Genomic DNA, 22,765 nt, shown 5'->3' with positions numbered 1-22,765 from the left:
TTCAGCTCTCAGCACCTACAAGGTAGGTAGCTCACAACCATCTGTAACTCCTGCCCCAGGGGGATCTGATACCCTCTTCTGGCCCATGCAAGCACTGCATGAATGTGATACAGACACATGCAGGCTAAACAACCACACAAGTAAACAACCAAACAAATGGAAAAATGCTTTTACCCTTAAATAGCTTTCAAAACTATCCTCTTTATCTAGCCTGGCAATCTGTTACTGGAAGTATTCAAGAAAGCCATCCAACTCTTTCAAGGCTAATCATCTTTTTTCTTTTCTTTTTTTGGGGGAGTGGGTGGTGGGTGAGACAGGGTTTTTTGTTTGCTTGTTTTGTGTGTGTGTGTGTGTGTGTGTGTGTGTGTGTGTGTGTGTGTGTGCATGCGTGCGTACGTGCGTGCGTGTGTGTGTGTGTGTGTAGCCCTGGCTGTCCGGGACTTGCTTTGTAGACCAGGCTAGCCTCAAACTCACAGAGATCTGCATGCCTCTGCCTCCCCGAGTGCTGAGATTACAGGTGTGCACCACCACTCTCCGCTGGCTAACGTGTTCTTATGTAATTTAGAAGCACAGTACCTGCTGGGAACACAAGGTCCTGAGCCACACCACGGGTGCTCTGTGGTGACACGAATGGAACTGAAGGACTCAGCGGTCACCACAGCCAGTCCCTGTGTGTTCAACACCTGTGGGCTTTTCTCTGGAGTGGGAGTAGGGTCAAGTTCCATTGCAGACATGCTTCCCAAAAGACAGCCCTCCAATCTGGAGTTTGGGTGATGCGACTGGACACACCCAGTTCACAGTATGTGCCCTATACAGGACTACCAGGTCTGCCATGAAGTCTGTAGCTCGGCGTAGTTCCTCTCATCAGCAGAGGTGACCCTAATCCCTATTTCCCAGGAAGGTGATGGTGGCTGTGGAAATGAATTCCCTAGAGACCCTCAAGGGAGTGGAATTTCTTCTCTTTTCAGACCACACAGTACATCACAGCTTTTCAAAATCCTTCTGATAAATGGAACCGAAGCACTACCATGCAGAAGCTCTGCTCTTCCGAGTTTAAATTGGGATTCCGTCTCCAATTGCTTTTATTTACAGTCATAGCTCATGTAATTCAGGCACCTTTTGGTCCCTGGGGTTCTGGTTTGCTTTCTAGCGGTATCTTTCAGCTGCATCAGGTTTGCTTTTGATGAGCACATGCTCTCTAGACACCAGGGAAACAGCAACGTTAGTTTGCCGCTGACAGGAAAGAAAATCCTGCTGCTGTGTGTGGTTTATTCATTTATTTGTCTGTCTATGCATTAGTTCATTCAACGCCAAATTTTTTTTTTTTTTTTATGCCAGGCATTGGGATAGGTGTTGGACTACAGAGGTGACAGGTACTGCCTTTGTCTTGTAGGAGCTCACATCCCTGTGGAGCTGGTGGATACCCAAGAAACAATTCTGTTGCAGCATGGTAACACTCTAGCAAAAAACCCCAAACAAACAAACAAACAAACAAAAAACCCTCTCAATATTTGTTAACTGTGTGCCAAACTGTCTGGAGCTGAACGTTGAACAGCATATGTACAGAACTAGACACAAAAAGCTTACACCCTAGCGTTAAGAGAAAGTTCCAGTTGGCTGCTATAGGAATGGCTATGGAGACATTTAGAGATATATTTTTTTTTACCTTTTTGTGGAGGGATCTTAACATTGTGGTGAGTCATCTCAATGGAGCAAGAGTTTTCTGAATGGAGGCAATGAATTGTAAAGGCGATAAGAAGGCCACTCCAACACCAATCACAATGGCAGCCATAAATAGATGCATAGAGAAAACATCTGCCAGTGCAAGTGGATACAGATGAAAAGGTGAGACCCACAGCCCGATATGTGGCATTGTAAAGTGTATAGACTTTACTGTGCAGAGGCTAGGCCTGTGCAACGGTTTACCTTGGAAACGCTGGTGGCTTAGAGTGCTTTTGTTTATGAGACAGGGTCTCTCTCAGTTTACCGTCTGGCCTGAAATTTGCTACATGAACCACCAGTCAGGCCTCAAATTCACTCCATCTTCCTTCCTCTGCCTCCAATTCCCAGAGCTGGGATCACAGGTGTGCACCATTATGTCTGGCTTTTAGGATGATTTTCAATGGCAGATAAATGATAACCAACCTACAATACATAGAGGTTAGGTAGAGAAGAAGGGACTAGAGGCAACATGGCGATCTCCCTGGGAGAGGGACACAGAATATTTATGGGTGGAGTTGGGCCAGGTGACAGCTGGGAGGGGAATGGGAATATCAGGCGTCGGGGGTGGGGGATGGGGGGTTGGGGGTGGAGATAGGGTTGAGGAAGGCAGTGAGGAGAGAGACACCTAGAACCGAAGGGCATTTGAAGGATGATATAGAAACCTAGTGCAGTGGAAACCTGTGGAAATATATGAAGCCGATCTTATTGAGGTCTCCTAGTAATGAAGGAAATGGAGTCTCAAGTGGCTGTCTCTTGTCACCAAACAGGTTTCCAGTACCAAGACTAGGTTGTACTTAATTGAGTTGTAGATCAAGGTGGCCGGGGGGGGGGGGGGTTCCCCATGGAAATCCCCAAACAACCAAGGCTGTTGCTAAGACAATGGGTTGCTCTCCTCAAACTGACAGTGGGACCCCCCCCCCTTTACTGAGGACAACACCCGCACAACTCATTAAACATGGAGAAGTTGAGAACATACCCGCATAGAGCTTGCGCCCCTACATTCTGCTGTCTTTAGTGCAGAAAAGTACTCTGCAAGCTACCAAAAGAGAAACATAAACACCAAACCAGCCACAAACCCTTTGATCTACAGTTTGTCCTGCCTTCCAGATATGCCAGGGCAGTGACGATGCAGATCTTGTAGCAGTAGCTAATCAGTGTTTAATTCGACTTAAGGTCCACTGCATGAGAGGGGACCCATACCGGAAGCCGCTAGGATGAACAAGAACCAGAGACTGTATAGCCCAGAAAGTGAGGGCAAAACAAAGCATTACTGGCCTAAAAAAAAAAAATCCATCAGTAAAATGACTTCTAATGATGATATTCTGCTATATTAATAGATCAGGGCCTTATTCAGTCATCCTTGGGCAGGGGCCATGCTAATCTTTTCTGTGTTGCTCCAATTTTAGTAGATGTGCTGCCAAACCGAGCACTTGTGAGGTTTTTAAGAGTGGGAAGAGAGGTGTCTCTGACTCTTTTGCCTACTCTTGAGACCCCCTTCCTCCTACTGGGTTGCCTTATCCAGCCTTGATATGAGGGTTTGTGCCTAGTCTTATTGCATCTTGTTATGTTGTGTTCAGTTGATACCCCTGGAAGGCCTGCTCTTTTCTGAAGGGAAACAGGAACAGTGGATTTGGGGGAAAAGGAAGGTGGGCGGCACTTGGAGGAGTGGAGGGAGGGGAGGCTATAGTCACTATGTGTTGTATGAGAGAAAAAATAATAAAAAAGATGGGGTTCCTCATAGTCCATCATGAGTGGGTGGGATCTTATAAGGGCCTATCTCTCTCCTAGCAGCTATTAGGAATTAATGGTTACAAAGTAATTAATGGGGGGAAAGGAATCATTCTCTTTATTGATGCAACCATTGGTAGTTTCCTATGCTTCGGTAAACAACCCTTTACCCATGTTCTTGTAAGGAACCCTGATAATTTCATTGAGTCACAAAACAAACAAAAGACATGAAAGGAAGACAGAGATTTGTTTGGAGAAGATGGGGTTCCGCAGAAGTAGGAGAGGGATGAGAGAGGATAATGGCGAATTGAGATGACAAAGATAGATTCTCTGTGGATGAACTTGTCAAAGGATAATAACTAACCAAATACATGAAATACTGGATTAAGTTTTGCTAAGAACCTGGGCATCTGATGGCATTTTTGGCAAGTGGATTCCAGTTGTGTTAACATTTGACTTAATTTCTTTCTGCTTTTATCTTTATGGATTTCTTTCTTATACTTATCATGGGTTTAGTAAGTTCTGGTGCTTGTGTATTAAATAAAAGCTGAGGACATGGATAGACCTCTATGCTTCTCTATGCTTCAGTGCAATGAACATCTATGTGCTTGCTTAGCTGGATTTCACATGGTTTTAGACCCCTAATTTATTATGCATTTGAATTATATGTGACATAGGGCTTCATTATTACATTTTTATACATTCATATAATGTAGTTTGGTTATATTCATCTCCTAGTGTAATGGTGTCCCTTTCTTCTCCCATCTATACCTTTTTCTTTCCAACTGTTCTTTTCTACTATCATGTCTTTATGTGTGTTACTTAACATATGGGTGAGGGCTTATGTACAGGAGCAAGGCTAACTTATCCTGTGGCTACACTATTAAAGAGAACACCCTCTTCCCCCAGCAACCACGAACTATTTATTGATCCTCAAGGAAGGGTGTGGTCTTGTGAGGACCCTTACCAACTACTATAAACTGACATAAATCCTCAGGCAGGGTTAGGACTCCGTGAGGCATTTCCCTCTAAATTTTATATATTTTAATGTTTTGTATTTTCATGTTAACCAATTTAAATTTATTTGTAACTTCTCTTTTGACTTATTTGTTGACCTATGGTTTGTTTAAAAGTCTGCTATTTAGATCTGAAGTTTTCTAGCTGATTTCTAGTATAGTTCCATATACACTGCCAGGCCAGAAGAGGCCATGTAGTCACATTATAGATGGTTGTGAGCCACCATGGGGTTCCTGGGAATTGAACTCAGGACCTATGGAAGAGCAATTAGTGCTCTTAACCTCTGAGCCATCTCTCCAGCCCATATCGATTCATTTCTAATCTTTACATTTTTTGACTCTTGCTTTTTGGTGCAGGATAGGGCAAATTTTGATAAATGTTCTGTACATGTTTACAGAGAATGTGTAAACATTCTGCTTTTGCTGATGATAGAGTTCTATACATGTCATGTAGGTCAAGTTGATTGACAGTCTGTTTAAGTTGGTCGTTCTTAATGATTTTCTGTCTCCTTTCTCCTCACAGTTTCTGTGAAAGAGATGAGAAAAATACACAACTCTAATTATGGATTTGCCAGTTTTGCTTTGCAATCTATTGAGTTTACTTCATGAATAATGAAATCCCGGTATTAGGTGTATAGATATTTAGGATGGTATATTCTTGTGATAAATTGACCCTTTTGTGATTTTGAGAAGTGCTATCTCTGGTAATAGTTTTCTGCTCTGAAATCTCTGTGTGATATTAATATATTCACTCCAGTTTTCTTTGGGTTATTGTTTGCATAGTTTACTCCTTTCTATCCCACCTGCTGTGTTTCTTATGAAAATAAAATGATTATTTTCATCTTGGGTCTCTTCTGCATAAAGAATCCTTGTTCATTCATTCCTTCTTTACTGGACTGGTGGGTTTTTAAAGAATTGAGTGAACTGTATAATTCATCATGTTTATTGTATCGGGACTCATTTGTTGTCATTTGGTGGCTTCCAGCACATTTGAGAAGGTTTTCTCCATTATTTTCACAATTTTTTTCTGTCCCCCTTTTGTTCAGGGATTCTGTTTTATTTTTAAGCAGCCTGACTTTTCCAGGGAGCTTACTGATTGTCCATCCATCTTATGTCAGTTGCTTTCTCTCGGTGTCTCATTTTGGATAGTTCTGATGGCACCATCTTCAAGGTTGCTTTCTCTTTTACTATCATGTCTCATAGTCTATTAGTCTTACTTAGTCATTTTTTCATTTCAATCATTGTTTTTCACTTTTAAGAGTTCAGTTTTGATCTTTAAAGAATATCTTGTCACTTCATCTGTTCAATCCTTGTCTTCTTTACCATATGGAAAAGGGTTATAATAACATGTTACTGTTTGTCGCTAATTCTGCTATCAGTATCATTTTGATTCACCCTGTCTTATATTTTTTCTTTTAGGCAAATGTGGAAGCTTTGGATTTGCTTCTGTGAGCTGTACTGTGTTGGATGCTGAACAGTTCCATAACTTCTGTGTTCTCAAGCTTGCCTGCCTGTTTTCCTCCCTCCCTCCCTTCTTCCTTCTTCTTTCCCCCTCCCCTCTGTCTGCTCCCTGAGAATTGGGGTTACAGGCCAGCAGCAGCATTGTTCCTTGGTGTGATGGTTTGGGTGAAGAAGGCCCCCAGGGGCTCAGAGGGAGTGGCACAATTAGGAGGTATGACCTTGTTGGATTAGATGTGTCCTTGTTGGAGGAAGTGTGTCACTGGAGGTGGGCTTTGAGGTTGTGAGTGCTCAAGTCTAGCCCAGTGTCACTCTCTCTTTTTGCTTCCGACCTGGACGTAAAAGTCTCAGCTCCCCCAGCACCAGGTCTGCCTGTGCACCACCGTGCTTCCCACCATGATGATAATGGACCAAACCTCTCAAGTGTAAGCCAGCCTCAATGAAATGTTTTCCTCTATAAGAGTTGCTGTGGTCATGTTGTCTCTTCACAGCAGTAGAAACCCTAACTAAAACACTTGGCTCCTTCCAACTTTTTCGCGTTGTTAGATGCAGAATAGATTTAATCTTTTTCTTGTTTCCACTACTGAAGCAGTAACCATCTGAAATCTTTACCTAACCTCCATTATGTATAACTGTGAGATATGGAACACAAACTTTGTCCATCTCTGTGTAGTTTCCTAGTGCTGAGCCACAGCTTCCTCCGTGTAGTTTTTTCCCTTCAGCTTTTATAGTTCACACGTGTGCACCAATTGGTGTTCAGGCGAAGACTCAAGGTAGACCAACTATCTTTCAGATGCTGAAGTTATTTCTTTGCAGTGTCCTCTTCTGGAGGGTGACACTGAATTTTAGTCACCTTGATTTTCTGGTAGTCCCAAACCAAATCAGTGGGACTGTCAGGAACCACCAAGGTTTCCTTGCTCTGCATGGAAACCTGGAGATGTTTTCAGTTGCTGAGCTGGGCTTGGATCAAGGTTGCTTTCTCAGGGACACTGTCCTCAGTTGCTCAGTGGCCAGCATCTGAAAACCATTGGATCATTTATTTCTTCTCATACTGCTTGAGAGTAACTTGTATGTTTAAATGGCCTTTTTATATATTTGCTTTCCCTGCATGTTTTTCTCCTGTTTCTACATTGGGCAGTTGTACCTGTTCCATCTCTAAATATTCTTTATATGTTATAAAGATTGCCATTCTTTTTTAATAAATCATTTCTTGTCTCTAATTCATGTCTTCACTTCACCTAGAATTATTACTAATCCCAGAGCCACTGGGGTAAAATAGTAAGAACAGCCAGCATGAAATTTCTTAGTAGTTTGTTGAATGCAATTTTACATTGGAAATTTTCATAAAATAAAGGCATCTTTTATGTTTAGACAAGATCCATTTTATTTATAAATGTTTTGACCAATGATTAGCACATTTTAAGCTTCCCAAATTGAGGAGTGTGAAAAATCACATTATTTAGATCTTTATTGCTGGATTATTTGTGGGGGTGGGAGGAGCAGGCAGGTGAAACAAATGAGTTTGTTTCTATTCACCTCAGAATAGAGTTTAATTTGAAGTCAAACTTTCAAGAGATCTCCGCACTTGAAGGCAAAAGGATGCTACTGTTATTAACTCCAAATTGAAAAGTAGCATTTCTTGTCATTATACACACAGGCAACAAACCATTAGAGTGTCAGCAAGGGTGCCAGTGGCCTCATCGACCAGAGAAAAAGCACACACGTCTCCATCTCACCCTCAAGTTACTGAAAGTAGACAAGTGTGCAGTTTCGGTTGTTTGGTATTTGTAATCACATCAAAATTATGGGATGAAATTGACATGGTGCCAGATCTTGTTATTTAAAGTCTTTAAGAGGTATTATTCTTTGTCATAAATGTGTTTAAAACATTCTGTTAACTATATTTCAACAAAATTAATTTCTTTGTCATGTACCTTTAACTTTGTGCATGAATAAACACTGTTTTTACAGTCAGGCTTCTCCATGGCTAGAGGCATAAAATAAACACCTGGGGTCAGCTTAAGAGGAGAATTGGTAGCCATAAAGCAGTTCCTAGTTTTTCTTCTTCTAGCTCTACCCCAGCTGGAAGACTGAGGGTGTAACCTGACTCTCAGAGAATCTGACCTTCTGCACACATTTCAGGCCCAGTGAACTGCAGGAATCCAGCAGTCCTGACATGATGGCTTCCACCAGGAGCGGTGCTCAGTAGATTTGGGGGGCAAATACTTCTCTGCAAGGCTTCACTGCCTGCCGGCAGGAGTAGCACCCCTTTCCTGATGACACCATGCCAAGATGACTTTGCACACGAAGGAAATGATTTCACCTCTGACATTCCAGCTTGGGGCTACTTTGATTTAATCAGCACCATCCATCCTCTAGGTTGGAGTTCATTACATTCAGGGCACGAGGGTTGTATCTTCTCACTAGTTTCTGCCTCCGCCTCTGCCCTCCCACTCTCCTGCCTTCATCCACACTCTCTCCAGCTGGGGCAGGTGATGAAGCCAGGAGGCTGCTAGGCTCCAGCATCCTGCCCTCGCCAGTCCCTGCTGAGACAAGCTATCAGTTTTCACTCTTGACAAAACAGAAGGATACAAAAACAAATCCCAAACAAAGGTCATTTGGAGTTGAGGTCTCTGATCTTGTCATTCTTTGACGCCAATACTCTCTGACCCAGAACTCTTTCTCTAAGATAAACCCAGTGACAAAACTTTTCCATTGTGTTAGCTTAAAACACTTTGCTGTACGCATCGTTACTTTCTGGTTTAACTGTAGTGAGAAGAACTAGTATTTTATGGTTTCTGAAGTGTTTTCTCAGTAGTTACTTCATTCTGAGAGTGACGTCAGGTTTTCTTGTTCCCATCTGAAACCTAAGACTATCTGATGACCAGGGAGGCAGCTCAGTAGGTAAAGCTGCACAGGAATGGTTCGTTTTCATTCTCAACTTGACAGGATGTTTGGGAAGAGACTCTTAATGGTGTGTGTGTGTGTGTGTGTGTGTGTGTGTGTGTGTGTGTGTGTGTGTGTGTGTGTGTGTGTGTGTGTGTGTGAAACTTAGGTGAGGAATGGTTGATTTGGCTTACAATTCCATATTGCAGCCAGTCATTGTGAGCAAGTCAGGATAGGAATTCAAACAGCTAGTCGCATCACATTGCAGTCAAGAGCATCGAGAAATAAATGCATGCATTCTTACTTGTTTGTTTGCTTGCTGCTCAGCTGGACTTTTATACAATTCAGGGCCCTCCAGCCTAGAGAATGTGCTACCCAGTGTGGGCCATTCACAGAGGAGGGGCTATTCCCCTTCTCTTCCTCTAGTTTCTTCACCTGAAAACAAGTGCAGGGAGTGATGGGTGACAAATGTCAGGGCTTGAAAGTGGTGTGTGACATCAAGGATTTTGCTTTTCACAAGTCAGACTTAATTTCATAGAACTTTTTCTTTTCTTCTGAAAATTGCACTTTAAATCACAAGCTCCCAAGGACCAAATACATGGCTACAATGTCAGCATTTAGTTCCCAGGCATGGGCTAGGTATGGTGATTTTTCCATGAGTCCAGTGGGTCACAGACAAGAAAATTTCTGCATAACACAGGGACATGCAAGGCCAAGTGGACAAGGAAGGAGGAAGTAGCAATTTATAGGCAATATTATTTTTTTAAAAAGATTTTATTTATTTATTATTTACATAGTATTCTGCCCACATGTGTGCCTGCATGCCAAAAGAGGGTACCAGATCTCACTATAAATGATGTGGGCAACATGTGGTTGCTGGGAACTGAACTCAGGACCTTTGGAAGAACAGACAGTGCTCTTAACATTTGAGCCATCGCTCCAGCCTCCAATATATCATTATTTTTGAGTATTTATCTTTGCATTTATTATTTTTTTTCATGTAAGGTACCTGCTAGAGGATAACATGTAGAAGCCGGTTCTCTCCCTTCCATCATGCAGGTTCCTAGATAGAACTCAGATTCATCAGTTTTGCAGGGCGTGCCTTTACCCACTGAGCTATCTCACCAGCCCCGGGTTGCTTGTTAGTATAAGATCTTGCTGAATACCTCTGGTTGACTTTAAACTTTCAGTCCTGCTGGTTTAGCCTCCCAAGTTCTGGCCTTACAGACCTGCACCAACACACCCACCTTGGTGTTACTTTTCAAAGAAGCTGCACATATATGAAATACATATGATTTGAATGCTGGCTCAAAAACCTCCAGAAGCCCGATCAGAGATTCTGAACTAATATCTGGCCAGGGATTGTTGTCAACCAGCAAAACTGTGCTTCCCCAAGGCCTCCAAGGGCCCTTTATCTCTCGGGCATAAGCTGCATGGACCTGGTCCTGAAAACAGCCTAGCAGGGTACTTTTATTTTATTTGTTCTCAGCTTAAAACAGCTTCAGGGTAGGAACAAAAGTGCTGTGATTGAAAATAAAAACCTAGGGTGGTCCTGGCTAGTGAATAAAAGTCAGGTGACTATATTAGGAGATATCGCCAAACATTATACAAATATATATATATATATATATATATATATATATATATATATATATATATATATATATATATATACACATATATTTACATTGGAGAGAAAAATATTGAAGGTGATGTTAGAATACTAGGTAGGAAAGATGGGGAGCTAAAAAGGAATTCAGATTACATGACACAGGGACCAGAATGCTGTAGCATAGTTACTCTAGATTATACTTTACAAGATGATCCTTTGAGCAAGCTTCATACAAGATAGTAGCTCTGGTGTGCAAGGAGAAGCCTGTATTATCTTAATGGATTTTTTGATGGAATACCAAAATTTGGGAGCAATGGGGCTGTGCCTTAATCAAGAAGTAATTCTTTCTACAACCCGTTTTTCATCTTAATGTACAGTGCAGGGGCTTGCTCATCACAATTCCCTTCTTTTTTCTTTTTCATGATCACCTGAAGTATATTTTTCCACAGAGCAACCGCTGACAACCCCCAGAGCCCTTGTGCTGAGCTCTTATTCCTGCAAGCATTTCAGGTGATATTGTTCTTAGTATTCTGTCATCTTTCTTATGCTTTCATTTACTTTCTCAGCTGCCAAAATCCCTCCATTTATCTGTCTGCTTCCTCTTGTGTCAGGCCATTCCGAGAGGTAATTTTTCATCTTGTCAGTTTCCTTATCCCAATGGCCCATTCATTTTCTGCAGCCTCTTTCCCTTCTTCCTCTATCTCCTCTCATGACAGCTTGGCTTGAGTGAAGTTTTAAAGTGTTCAAGAGTTGACAGCAGAAGATGGTGATTGGACTAGAATGCAAAGATGGAAGATGGTGATTGGACTAGAATGCAAAGATGAGTTGATTTAACAGCGATGACAGGGCTTCAAATCAATCATTGCTCCTGGTTGTGAATGGTATGAACTCAAGTTCCCTTAAGAAAAGGGGATATATTGAAAGACTTACGAGGATGGGATTGTAGGGTGGGCTATTGCTGTGATGAAACACTGTGACCAAAAGCAACTTGGGGAGGAAAGGATTTATTTGGTTTATACTTCCATATTTTTGTTGCTGAAGGCAGACGGGGCAGGAACCTGGAGGCAGAAACTGATGCTGAGGGAGGGGAGAGGTGATGCTTACTAGCTTGCTCACCCTGCTTTCTTACAAAACCTAGGACCACCAACTAGCCCAGGGACAGCACCACCCACATTGGCCTGGGTCCTCCCACATCAATCAATCACTAACTAAGAAAATACCCTACAACCCTCAGCACTCTGCCCAGAGTCCAGCTTCGAGTCCTAAGTGTCTCGATCCCTCACTGGGTATGGTCTCTCAGAGGACATCTATGTTGGGCTAATATCCACATATAAGTGAGTATATACCATGCGTGTCTTTCTGGGTCTGGGTTACCTCACTTAGGATGATCATTTGTAGTTCCGTCCATTTGACTGTAAATTTCAAGATTTCCTTGTGTTTTTAATAGCTGAATAGTATTCCATTGTGTAAATGCACCACAGTTTCTTTATCCATTCTTCTCTTGAGAGTCATCTAGGTTGTTTCCAGATTCTGGCTATTACAAAGAAAGCTGCTATGAACACAGTTGAGCAAATGTCCTTGTTGCACGGTGGAACGGATATTCAGATTCAGAATTTTAGACTCACCAAGATAGGAAATATGTTTTCCACAAGGTTGTCAAACACAAATAGCCAAAACACTATGAATATAACATTAACATAATTCCTGGTTCTCCTTGCTATAGGTAGTTTATTTTATATATGTATAATATAAATGTATATGTTAAAAAATAAAAAAATATTTAAAAATACCTTAGGGCTCGCCTATAGCCTGATCTTGCAAAGGCATTTTCTCAATTGAGGTTCCCTCCTCTGAGATGAGTCTAATTTGTGTTGAGCTGACATGAAAACCAGCTAAGTGCATGGGGTAAACAGAACGGAAGAAACTGATAGGGGGCGGTCATACACTAGCTCCAGCATTCCACGCTCCTGGGTCTTGTCAGGATATTAATTGCTTCTCTTGCTGCTGCCACAAAATAACCAACAAATGCATCTTAAGAGAAGAAGGGTTTATCTTGGCTTATAGTTTGAAACAGTACAGTCCGTCATAGTGTGGAAGTCATGGCAGCTGGGGAGTAAGGTGGCTGGTCACGCTGTATCCACAGTCAGGAAGTACAAAGTGGTGAATTCTGATACTGTGCTTAATTTTTCTTGTTTATTCAGTTTGAGATACCAGCGCATAGGGTATTGCCTCCTGCACTTAGGATGAGACTTTCTGGCTCAATTAATCTAATCTAGAAAATTTTCTCATATATCTGTCCAAAGACTCTTCTTTTAGGTTATTTGACCCTATAAAGATGACAGCCAGTATTAACCAAACACAATGAAATGTCTAAAGTAATGTTGTCATGGACTAACTTTGGCTTGTGCCTGCCGGGTCACCTCTTAGTCTTCCACTGAACTCCCATCTACATTCACCTTGGCTATGCTTCTGGGACCATGCATGACCTTGACCATGGTTGAAACATGTGCAGTGTCTGGAAAAGACCACAAACCTTTACAAATAAAGCAGATATTGTTAGGACACCTAAAATTCCTAAGGTAGCTCCCCCAACACTGGTGTAATTATGTATTTATCTTTTAAAAATGCTGTACCCCTGAGCTTGGCCACCAAGAGGTTTTTCACAGGCATGAGTCTGCTCTTGGTCTGTCCATTAATAAAAGGGATTCCAAGCTTTAACTAGCTCAATCAACATGATTTCTAATAACTACCTCCTGTGGATCATTTCAGTATGCCTCTGTTTTGTCTACCAGCCCTTGTTTGTTTAGTTCTATGAGCAGGATGTCTCTATCCTGGGAAATGTGGCTCTAGCTTTTTGTTATTTCAGATTTATATCTTCCAGAATACAGCATCTCTCTACCTTGCTCTGGGAGACACAGATGATTGGTCTCACTAGTCACGTGGATTGGACTCTGAATGTCAATCAGATCTGAGGCATATGGTGGGGCGGAAGGGGGAAAGATGTGGCCTTGCAACCATATTGTAACCATATCCTGGAGGATAGTAGATTTCCACAGGCAAGAATGTTAGAGGAACAAAAATGACACGTTAACTACAGAATGAAAATTGTCTTTAAAAATTGTTTTCTTGCAAAACCTTGCAGGAAGATATCTCTTCCCCTGGTGGTATCCTGAATTATGATGTAAAGACTACTCTGAGAATTACAGTGTAGAAAGTTTCCAAATAGTTTGTTTGAAACAGCCAGATTATTTTTAAAATGTCTACAGCCATCCCCTTTTATGAATGCTCACTGTAAAAGTGGTTCCTTGTCATACTGACTATGGACTTTTCTTTGGCCATTATAACACAAATAAATGTAATGCAAGGCTGACTTCTAAAACATGTTTGTGCACTGCTCTTCCAATCTGCCCCTGTTCTCCACAGTGCTTACAAGCCTTGGTGAGACTGCTTAACTGCCAAGTGACATGTGGTGAGGTAGTGCCTTGCATCACTGAAAACAACCATTCGTAAATCAGACACCTGAATGTCACCCGCAAGCAACAGGTGGCCACAAACACACAAGTAAGGGTTCAGCGGACATCTTACAGGGAGGCTGGGTGGGTATGAATGGAGAGTGCCCAACTAGTCAACATTTGTACAAACAGTTGAAAGAAGTATGGATGTATAATATCAAAGTATTCACGCCTCTGATTTGTTTTTACCAACAGAATGCCCTTATCTACCTTGTTACAAATGACAGGGTAGTACTTCACTGTGTATTTGGGTCACACTTTCTTCACCCATTCACTGGTTCTCAGACACTTAGGCTCAATAAGAGAAAGGCCAATCAATGCCTAAATTTCAGAAAAACCGATCGCAGAGGCAGCTGTACTTCACTCTCCACCGTAGCCTACTAGCACTTGCTGTGATGCCTGTCAGCAGCCCAGTGAAGCGGCTGAGGCCCTAGTGTTCTTCCTCTGATGTGGGGCTGTCAGTATGAGACCCCACTGCAGCCACAGAGGCTATACAGTGGCAGCTTGGGTTCCTGGCAGTACGCTCACACCTAAACAGAGCTGGAACCAGCAGATGCAAGGCAGTTCTACTCAAACAGAAAACTTTTCTGGGAATTTTTTTTTTTTTTCATCCCTCTATGCTCTGGTTTTTTTCAGCCTAAGACCCTGTATAACCAGAACAAAAACTGAATGGGAAATGTAGAGAGGCCACATTTGTTGTCATAATACATTGTACTATAGGAAGGAGAAATGAAGGAAAGAACCTGTGGCCAATGGCCTCATATGGCTGAGTTCCTTCTGTCCTCATGTTTGCTTTGGGTCCTTATATTTGGGCTTCTATCTATGCCCAGGCCTTTCCTTGGAAAACCCTTCCCTCCCTCTTATGTTCCATTCTCGGCCTGTGAAAATGAAGCGATGCTCTTCCTTCGCCGTCCAGCGGAGGCTCTACTCACTGCCTCTAGTACTCTTGGAAGGTATGATCACATGCCCCCAGCACCTGGCCCAGCATCTTCTACTCAGCAAATGTCTGCTTGAAATACTCCCCTTGACCCCATTAACTTCATCCCTTAGGGAATATTTTGGAGAAGGACTCTGCCAGAAATTGAGGGCATTTGTGGAAGTTGTTTCTGCTGGAATCCCTTTCACCCCTAAATAAACCATGTGGTGGCCCATGGCTTTAATGCCAGCACTTGGGAGGCAGAGGCAGGTGGATCTCTGGGTTCTTGAGGCCACCTTGGTCTCCATAGTGAGTTCCAGGATAGCCAGGGGGTTATACAGAGAAACCCTGTCTCAAAAAGAAACAACAGCAAATCAACCAACTAATATCCTTAAGGGCTGAAACTGCCTCATCTTTTACACTCCTTACATTTTTGATAGCTGCTCTCTCTGCCTGTCACAAATCTGAGAGGACACCTTAACTATGTCATTACCTTCTTCTTCATCTTCTTCTTCTTCTTCTCCTTCTTCTTCTTCTTCTTCTCCTTCTTCTTCTTCATCTTCTTCTTCCTTCTTCTTCTTCTTCTCCTTCTTTTTCTTCTCCTTCTTCTTCTTCTTCTCCTTCTTCTCCTTCTTCTCCTCCTCCTCCTCCTCCTTCTTCCTTTCCTGAAACTGACTTTCACATGAAGAAGGCCTAGCATTGGCATCTTCTGACAAGGCATTCTGCTCCTTGCTCTTGTAGCTGCATTTGCAGAGCTTTTCAAGATTGCAAAGTTTGTGCATATATATCGCCCAATTAGCGTTCATGAGAAGATGGGGCTTGGTGAAACATTTCATATGCAACTTGTGTAGCTGAGCAACTCCAATCATCTATGTGATTTTAGTAGGGTCAATCTAAATACATTTGCGGTGGTTTGGAGGTTGGAAAAAAAACTGTACATATCAGATGCTACTGTCCAAACAGGAAGAAAATGACACTGCCATTTCTGGGAAAGCCAAGATCATTCTAGTAATAAGTATGGGGATTTAGAATCCCAAATCCAGGATTCTCCCACTCTTTACCACCTATTTAAATTGTGCCTGGCTCTTCCAAACTGCATGATGGGCCTTTGGACATTTGTCTATTACAAGGGCAAGCCCTGTAGGGAACACAGTCTCCTGCTTTGGTGGATGAGGCAGGAGTCTGCTTGGTTTTTGTTTTTTGTTTTTTGCTTTGTTTTGTTTTTCTGAGACAGGGTTTCTCTTTGTAGCTCTGGCTGTTCTAGTACTTGCTTTATAGACTAGGCTGTCCTTGAACTTACAGCAATCTGCCTGCCTCTGCCTCCAAAGTGCTAGGATTAAAGGCATGCACCCCACCCGACTCTCAAAGATTTATTTATGTATGATTATGTATACAAAATGCTCTGCCTACACGCACACTTATAAGCCAAAAGAGGGCATCAGGTCACATTACAGATGGTTGTGAGCCACCCTGCAGTTGCTGGGAATTGAACGCAGGACCTCTGGAAGAACAGCTAGTGTTCTTAAACTCTGAGCCATCTCTCCAGCCCACGCTTGGTGGTCTTAGAATGAATAGGGAGCTAATAGCCCTCAGATTATTTTTGACTGTTAGGAGATGGGAATTCATAGTACATATTTCTCCCTTTCCTAAGACAATGAAACTTTAAAGCCTGTAAGAATTTATACTCTGTTCTCAGTACCCATACCTGTGGCTGTTGAGTTTCATGGGAGTTATTTTCATCCTTTGCCTTGGCCATTTGTCTGTTGCATCCAGTAAAAAGTTTTTCATGCTCAACTCAGTCACACAGGGGCCAGGCCGTTTTAAGACCACACACACAGACACATATGTACTTGAGTGCATGCGCACGCGCACACACACACACATGGTAGGCAGTTGATCACACACACACACACACACACACACACACACACACTCCACAACCTCCTAGTCTAGTAATTGAGATATAAATGATAACATGCTATGGTAAGTTGGTAAATTTCATCAAGCAGGTACAAATAGAATACCAGATTGGGGGATTGGGATATAAGGACTCACTTCCATGGAAAAACTGATTCTTTTGTACCTACTAAAAAATGTTAAGGGTGGGCTGTCTGTCTGTTTTGTCCCTCTTGGTACTCCTGGAACCAGTGATTTCTCACTCACAGAGAAGCATTGGTAGCTGTGGCCTGTGAAGCAGCTAACGGGCTGTGGCTCCCATGGGTTACACACCAATGGTGGATGCTTTGCTTTCCTTGTGTTATTAGCCACCCCCGCCCCCAAAATGTCAAATTTACTAAGAGAGCAAGACGTAAGAAGTTAAAGTATTCATCTTGGTTTCTACTTAGAGGAAGAGGCAGCACTGAACACACCTGACTCCATCCTCACTTGAAGAGCTGAAACGTTCTCCTATCACTGTTGCTATCCACCCATTGGCAGGCACCTCTACTCATGTTCCTAGCACTTAGGGCACTGTCAGCAGCTGGGGCAATCACAAAGGGACAGGAAAACCCCTTTGACCATGTCTTCCGGAAATTACACAGTGCCAGTTGCTCATCTTGGCAAGTCTCACTGCATCTTTGAATTGTACGGGAATCTCCATGCAGCAGCTGTTGGCCAAATGAGAACGCATTAGTGTCTGAGCATCACTAAGAGCCAGTCAGAGAGACACATGCTCCGAGCTGGAGCTCCCACCAGCTGGCCAGGCACTTGAAATGGCAATCTTACCCAAACTGCCTGCTTCAGTATCCCAGGAGTGCTTGGTACAATCCTGGACCAACCCTTAGGACTATAAGACCTGCCTTCCAATGTGTCATGTACCAACACGTGGAATCTGTGTGTTGGCTTTGGAGATCAGAGGTGCGACTTCCTCTCTAGGTTTTCATTCAAGTCTCGCTTTCCCCTAGGTTGGGAATGTTTGCACAACAGTTAATAGGGTCATAGTGTGTTTAATGTACCAGCAAATATATGGTATGCATATATGACTGTTGATGAAGTCAGGATCTGGCAGGCTCATTAAGAATACACTCATTGGGGCTGGAGAGATGTCTCAGAGGTTAAGAGTACTGGCTGTTCTTCCAAAGGTTCTGAGTTCAATTCCCAGCAACCACATGGTGGTTCATAACCATCTATAGTGAGGTCTGGTGCCCTCTTTTGGCGTGCAGGCACACATGCAGGCAAAACACTGCATACCTAATAAATTAATTTTAAAAAGGAGAATACACTGATCATATAAACTTACAGCATCAAGTCAGGTCAGTCTCTTGCCCTTTGGGTCCGGAAAATAAAACAAATGGCCATGGAAGAAGTGAAGGCAGCCAGCCCGTGCCATTTGAAGCTGAGGGAAAAACCCAGGCAGCCATGCGTTAGTGAAGATTACTTTCCACACAGTGAACTCAAGTCACAGACAAGAGCTTGAACTGAGGCGATGAGACATAGGCCTTGAAACCCTAGTACTCTGAGAGACTGTGGCGGCAGGGCCCCGAGTTCGAGGACAGCCTGGGCTACACAGTTGAGACCCTGTCACACATTCCAGCCGTACATCATGAGGCCCGTCTGCAGAGGTATGGCTTACGTGCCATTAAAAAGAATTGTGATCATAAATCATGTTTAAAAGTCGAGTGTTCACTTTATTTGCCAAAAATAAACTGCTCTTTATGGCAGTATCCCTAGGCCAGGCAACACCTGAGGTCATCTACTTTTGAGATCAACCTTATGGTTTCCACATATGGGAACGTGCCTTTTTTTTTCTCTCCTGTGTCTGACTTTAATTATATATAATTTAATATGTATCTTGGAAATTCCAAACAACATATTTTGATTATATTCATACTTTCCCCAACGTCTCCCAGATCCATTCCTACCTCACTGTACCCTAACTTCATAACCACCTTTCTTAATATCCCATTGGCTCCCAATTTGTGATACCCACCTGCTCCTGGATATGGAGCCAGCCACTGGAGTATGGTCCACTTACAAGAAGCCACGCCCTCTAAGAAAACTGACTCTCCTCCTCAAAGCCATCAGCTGTCCATAGTTTTTCAGAGTGAGGGTTTACAACTCCCTTCCCACACCATGCTTAAATGTTGGCTACATTAACTATCTGACTCAGATTTATTGCAACATGCTTGACTTATGTCAATCAGTTCCACCCACATCGCCTCACGTGACAAGCTTTCGTCCTTTTTAACGGTTCACTATGCTATTATGTATGTATGCACACCCCATTTCTCATTTATACATTTATGTACAAATGGACATTTGTAGGCTGTTCCCATCTTTGGCTATTATGAATAGATATGCTATTGCAGGAATCTCTTAATACACTGACTTCAGCTCCAGTTCTAGTTTTCTCAAGAACCCATACTGGTTACACAGTAGCTAGACTAACACTTCTACCAGTATAGTGTCGTGTTTTGAATCTTAAGTGTGCCCCCCCCCTCCCCAAGGCTCCTGTGTTTTAACATTTGCACTTGGTGAGGTTTTGGGTGGCTGTACAATCTTGGGAAACAGGGACTGGCTAGCAGAAGCTTACTCACTGCTCACTCGGGCTGACTCCAGTTCTGCAGCAAGAGCAGTTCTAGCTGCTGAGCCTAGCCTACCACGATGGGCTGGACCCCCTGAATACATGAGAAACCTCTCCACTTCTTCCGCCTGGTATTTTGTGACAGCAATGAAAAGGTAATTAAAGCAAAGGGGTCCCCCTTTTTCATCTCTTTCCCGGGCTTCTCTCGATAAAACCCCAAATGTAGCCGTGCTTGATCATCTATACTCAAAAATGAAATTCCAGGTTTCCTTCATCAGATTCCCCACCTTACCCTTCTTGCTGTATCGCATGCCTGGTCACTGACTGTTCCCACCCACTGTGGAACGTTTCCTGAGATCTATTTTCTTGAGAAGGAACCGACAGACCCCCCCAAAAAAACAATTCCACTTGGGTCTAGCTTGGGGGACCCATTTAATTGGGATTGCCTACAGGATCACAGACAACTTACAGGAAGCCACAATACTTCTGAGTGAAATACAGAAGGGATAAGTCAAACAACTGCAGGATTTCTCATGAAATGAAGACATAGATCTACCAGAAGTAGAAGCTCACCATGGACTTTGGGGGTGGGGAAGCCAGAGATCCATTAAAGCTGTGGCTAGATAGATTACGTTGTGCTCTACTACACAGATGGATGTCCATAGCCAATTACATCAAATGCTTGAGGATACCTAGACTTTAAATAGTCTCAGATCAAAAAAGCAGTAAATGTGGACACTAGAAATCCTGTTTTTATTACAAACTACATTTATGTGTAAAAGCAGCATACTCTACCCCATAATCACCAGTGTCACTTAAAACACCCCTGAGTTTCCAGAGATCCCACCTGTTTATAAAGTACCTGTTCTGACTTCTAGTGGACGATAGCCTAAGAAGGCTTAGCATTTTGAGATCTCTTGTGTGCTGTTCCTACTAAACCCTGGGGCCACCACATCCAGGAACTTGTTCATAAATTTAAGGAACACGGATTGCAGTTTTGAAAGATTAATTTAAACTTTTCATATAGAATTTTAACATAATTTACTTTACTTTTCAAGGCATTTTTTTTTTTTTTTTTAAATATGTAGCCTTGGCTGCCTTTGCAGACCAGGCTGGCCTCACAAAGAATGCATGCCCTGCCTTCCTGAATGTTGGGATTAAAGGTGTCACCATGACTGGCTTAACACTATTAACTTCTGGCATTGTAAACTGAATGAACAAGAAAAAGATTATGAAGATATAGGTGTATTTCCCAATGCATTGTAGGTCCTTAACTACTGGCTTCACGAACCCCACAAAATGTCTTACTATTCAAATTTATCAATCAAGAGCTTTTAATATGAATGATATCCTCATTAGAATCAAAACAAACTAGTTTCAACTAGCCGAGTGTTTTGATTTTTGGTTTTTCAAGATAAGGTTCCTCTGTGTGGCCCTGCCTGTCCTAGAACTCACTCCATAGAACAGGCAAGCCTTGAACTCACCTGCCTACCTCTGCTTCCCAAGTGCTGAGATTAAAGGCATGAGCGACAACCATCTGGCCTTAGGAGCCATATTTTGTGAAGAGACACCAGCCATTCAATCATTCATGTGTTTTACACAGCATGGATGGTGAACCTGCTTATGAGCTAAGACTTCATCACAAGTGACCACTAAAGAACCAAACCTGAGGATTCTGAGAGTTTGGGATTAGTTCACATATATTTAGTGTTATATAGTCAAATTGGCGGCAAGATTTTGAAAAGACTTTAAAACTAAGTGCTTTAAGTACTGCTAACTGTTTGTGTCACTGTTTCTGGGAGCCTAAAGATCATTGAACCAGAAAGCTTGACCTAGTGTGGCACAGGGCGTGGATCAGCACAATTTCCCCTGAGGAATTTACCCTCAGCTGAAATCTGAAAGGTAAGCAGCTTTTACTCTGCACGTGAGCAATTTACGCTGCAGACAGCGAAGGCGAGATGCTCAAAGGAGGGGTTCCAAGTAGACGCCTTTAGTCTCTCCGGTCTCAAAACTCCATTATCAGTTCTGAAAACAGTGTATTAAACAAAACACCATGAGTTCATTTTAAACATTTTCACAAGAGATACATCATCTATTGAATATCTCCTTTTATAGAAACCTCACTTTTTTTTTTTTTTGAGACGAGGTTTCTTCATGTACCCTTGGTTGTCCTGAGACTTGCTTTGTAGCCAGGCTAGCCTTGAACTCAGTGAAAGAAAGGTGTGTGCCACTGTGCACGCTCACTTCACTACTCTTCATGTCATGTGATTTTTCAAAGCATCAAGACCAGATTTTCCAATTGATAAAACCAAGACCCAAGACCACACTACTGTTAAAAAGCAGAGTGAAGTTTCAAACATTGGTACAAGTAAAAAGTTGCTGTCTAGTCGGCACTTTCTCAAATTCAGGTAACGGTGGTGTGGTGCCAGGAATTATTATATATCTTATTTATACCGTAAAAGCATTTTTCAGAAGCATCAATATTACTCTGAGACTGGCAGCAGACCCACAAGCGTAAGCGCTCCTTCCATTTATTCAATTATCACAGAAGGCTCACTGGGTGTGTGAAAAGGACAGGACGTTAAGTATGATCTTCCCGGCTTCTGCTCCATCTCTCGCCTTTCCAGTTCCAGCTACTCTGGTCTTCACCTGTCCCTAGGTCTCCTTTTTTGTGACACTTGACCCATTTATTAAATCACCCCACCTCCATCGAAATCTTCAAATCTTTATTGTTCTGAAAGTCACTGTCTCCGAGAGGCTTGTCTTTAAAAAATTCACTCAATTACAATGAATTATTTTAGGTAAAGCAAATGAAATATTTGGCCATGTTAACTTTCTCAGCCAGTGTTTCTTCTGGGATATACCACCAACTGAGTATATTCCAAAATGTACAGCTTGAAACACAACTTTTATTAGAAAAGTTATACATAACATAGCATCAACTATTTTCAAGAACAATATTAAACCCAATAAGCGACAAAAACCGGACTAACAAAATGTGTAACAAGAAACTAATGACCTTTCTATAATCAAACATTCAATTATCTACAATGTCTTTTTACAAAGGGGATGTCCATGGTTTACAGGCACGTCGTATTGAAAATAAAACTGCAAGATCAATTTTATACAATTATCATTCGAGAAACTGAATCATTAAAATAGTAATTACGAGTTCACAAATTTAAAATATTTCACATAATTTTAAATTACTGGGTATACATGGAATTCTTAGTTTTAAAATTGATCCCCCCCCCCCCATAAAAGTGCCAACACTTATGCTAGAACTTTCAACATAATTTTGCCCTACAAAGTGAAGACCTGCTTTGATATTCATATAGTCACATAATTTCTGGTGCTATCTGGTCTGTTAATAATAAAGCCTTTATCTCGATG

The 22,765-nt window shown here is 42.2% G+C and overlaps 1 non-coding gene across 1 annotated transcript; it reads right to left on the bottom strand.

Annotated features, from left to right (window-relative positions):
* Window positions 1-3,049: 3,049 nt before the first annotated feature.
* Window positions 3,050-3,152, bottom strand: LOC127201935 (U6 spliceosomal RNA). The gene has a single exon (XR_007832270.1). It is a non-coding gene; the product is annotated as a U6 spliceosomal RNA (small nuclear RNA).
* Window positions 3,153-22,765: the final 19,613 nt, after the last annotated feature.

Source organism: Acomys russatus, chromosome 17 (genome assembly GCF_903995435.1).
Source record: "Acomys russatus chromosome 17, mAcoRus1.1, whole genome shotgun sequence".
In the NCBI taxonomy this organism is placed as follows: Eukaryota; Metazoa; Chordata; class Mammalia; order Rodentia; family Muridae; genus Acomys; species Acomys russatus.
Note: the sequence above shows the minus strand (reverse complement) of the source record. Positions and strands in the feature narration are given on the sequence as shown.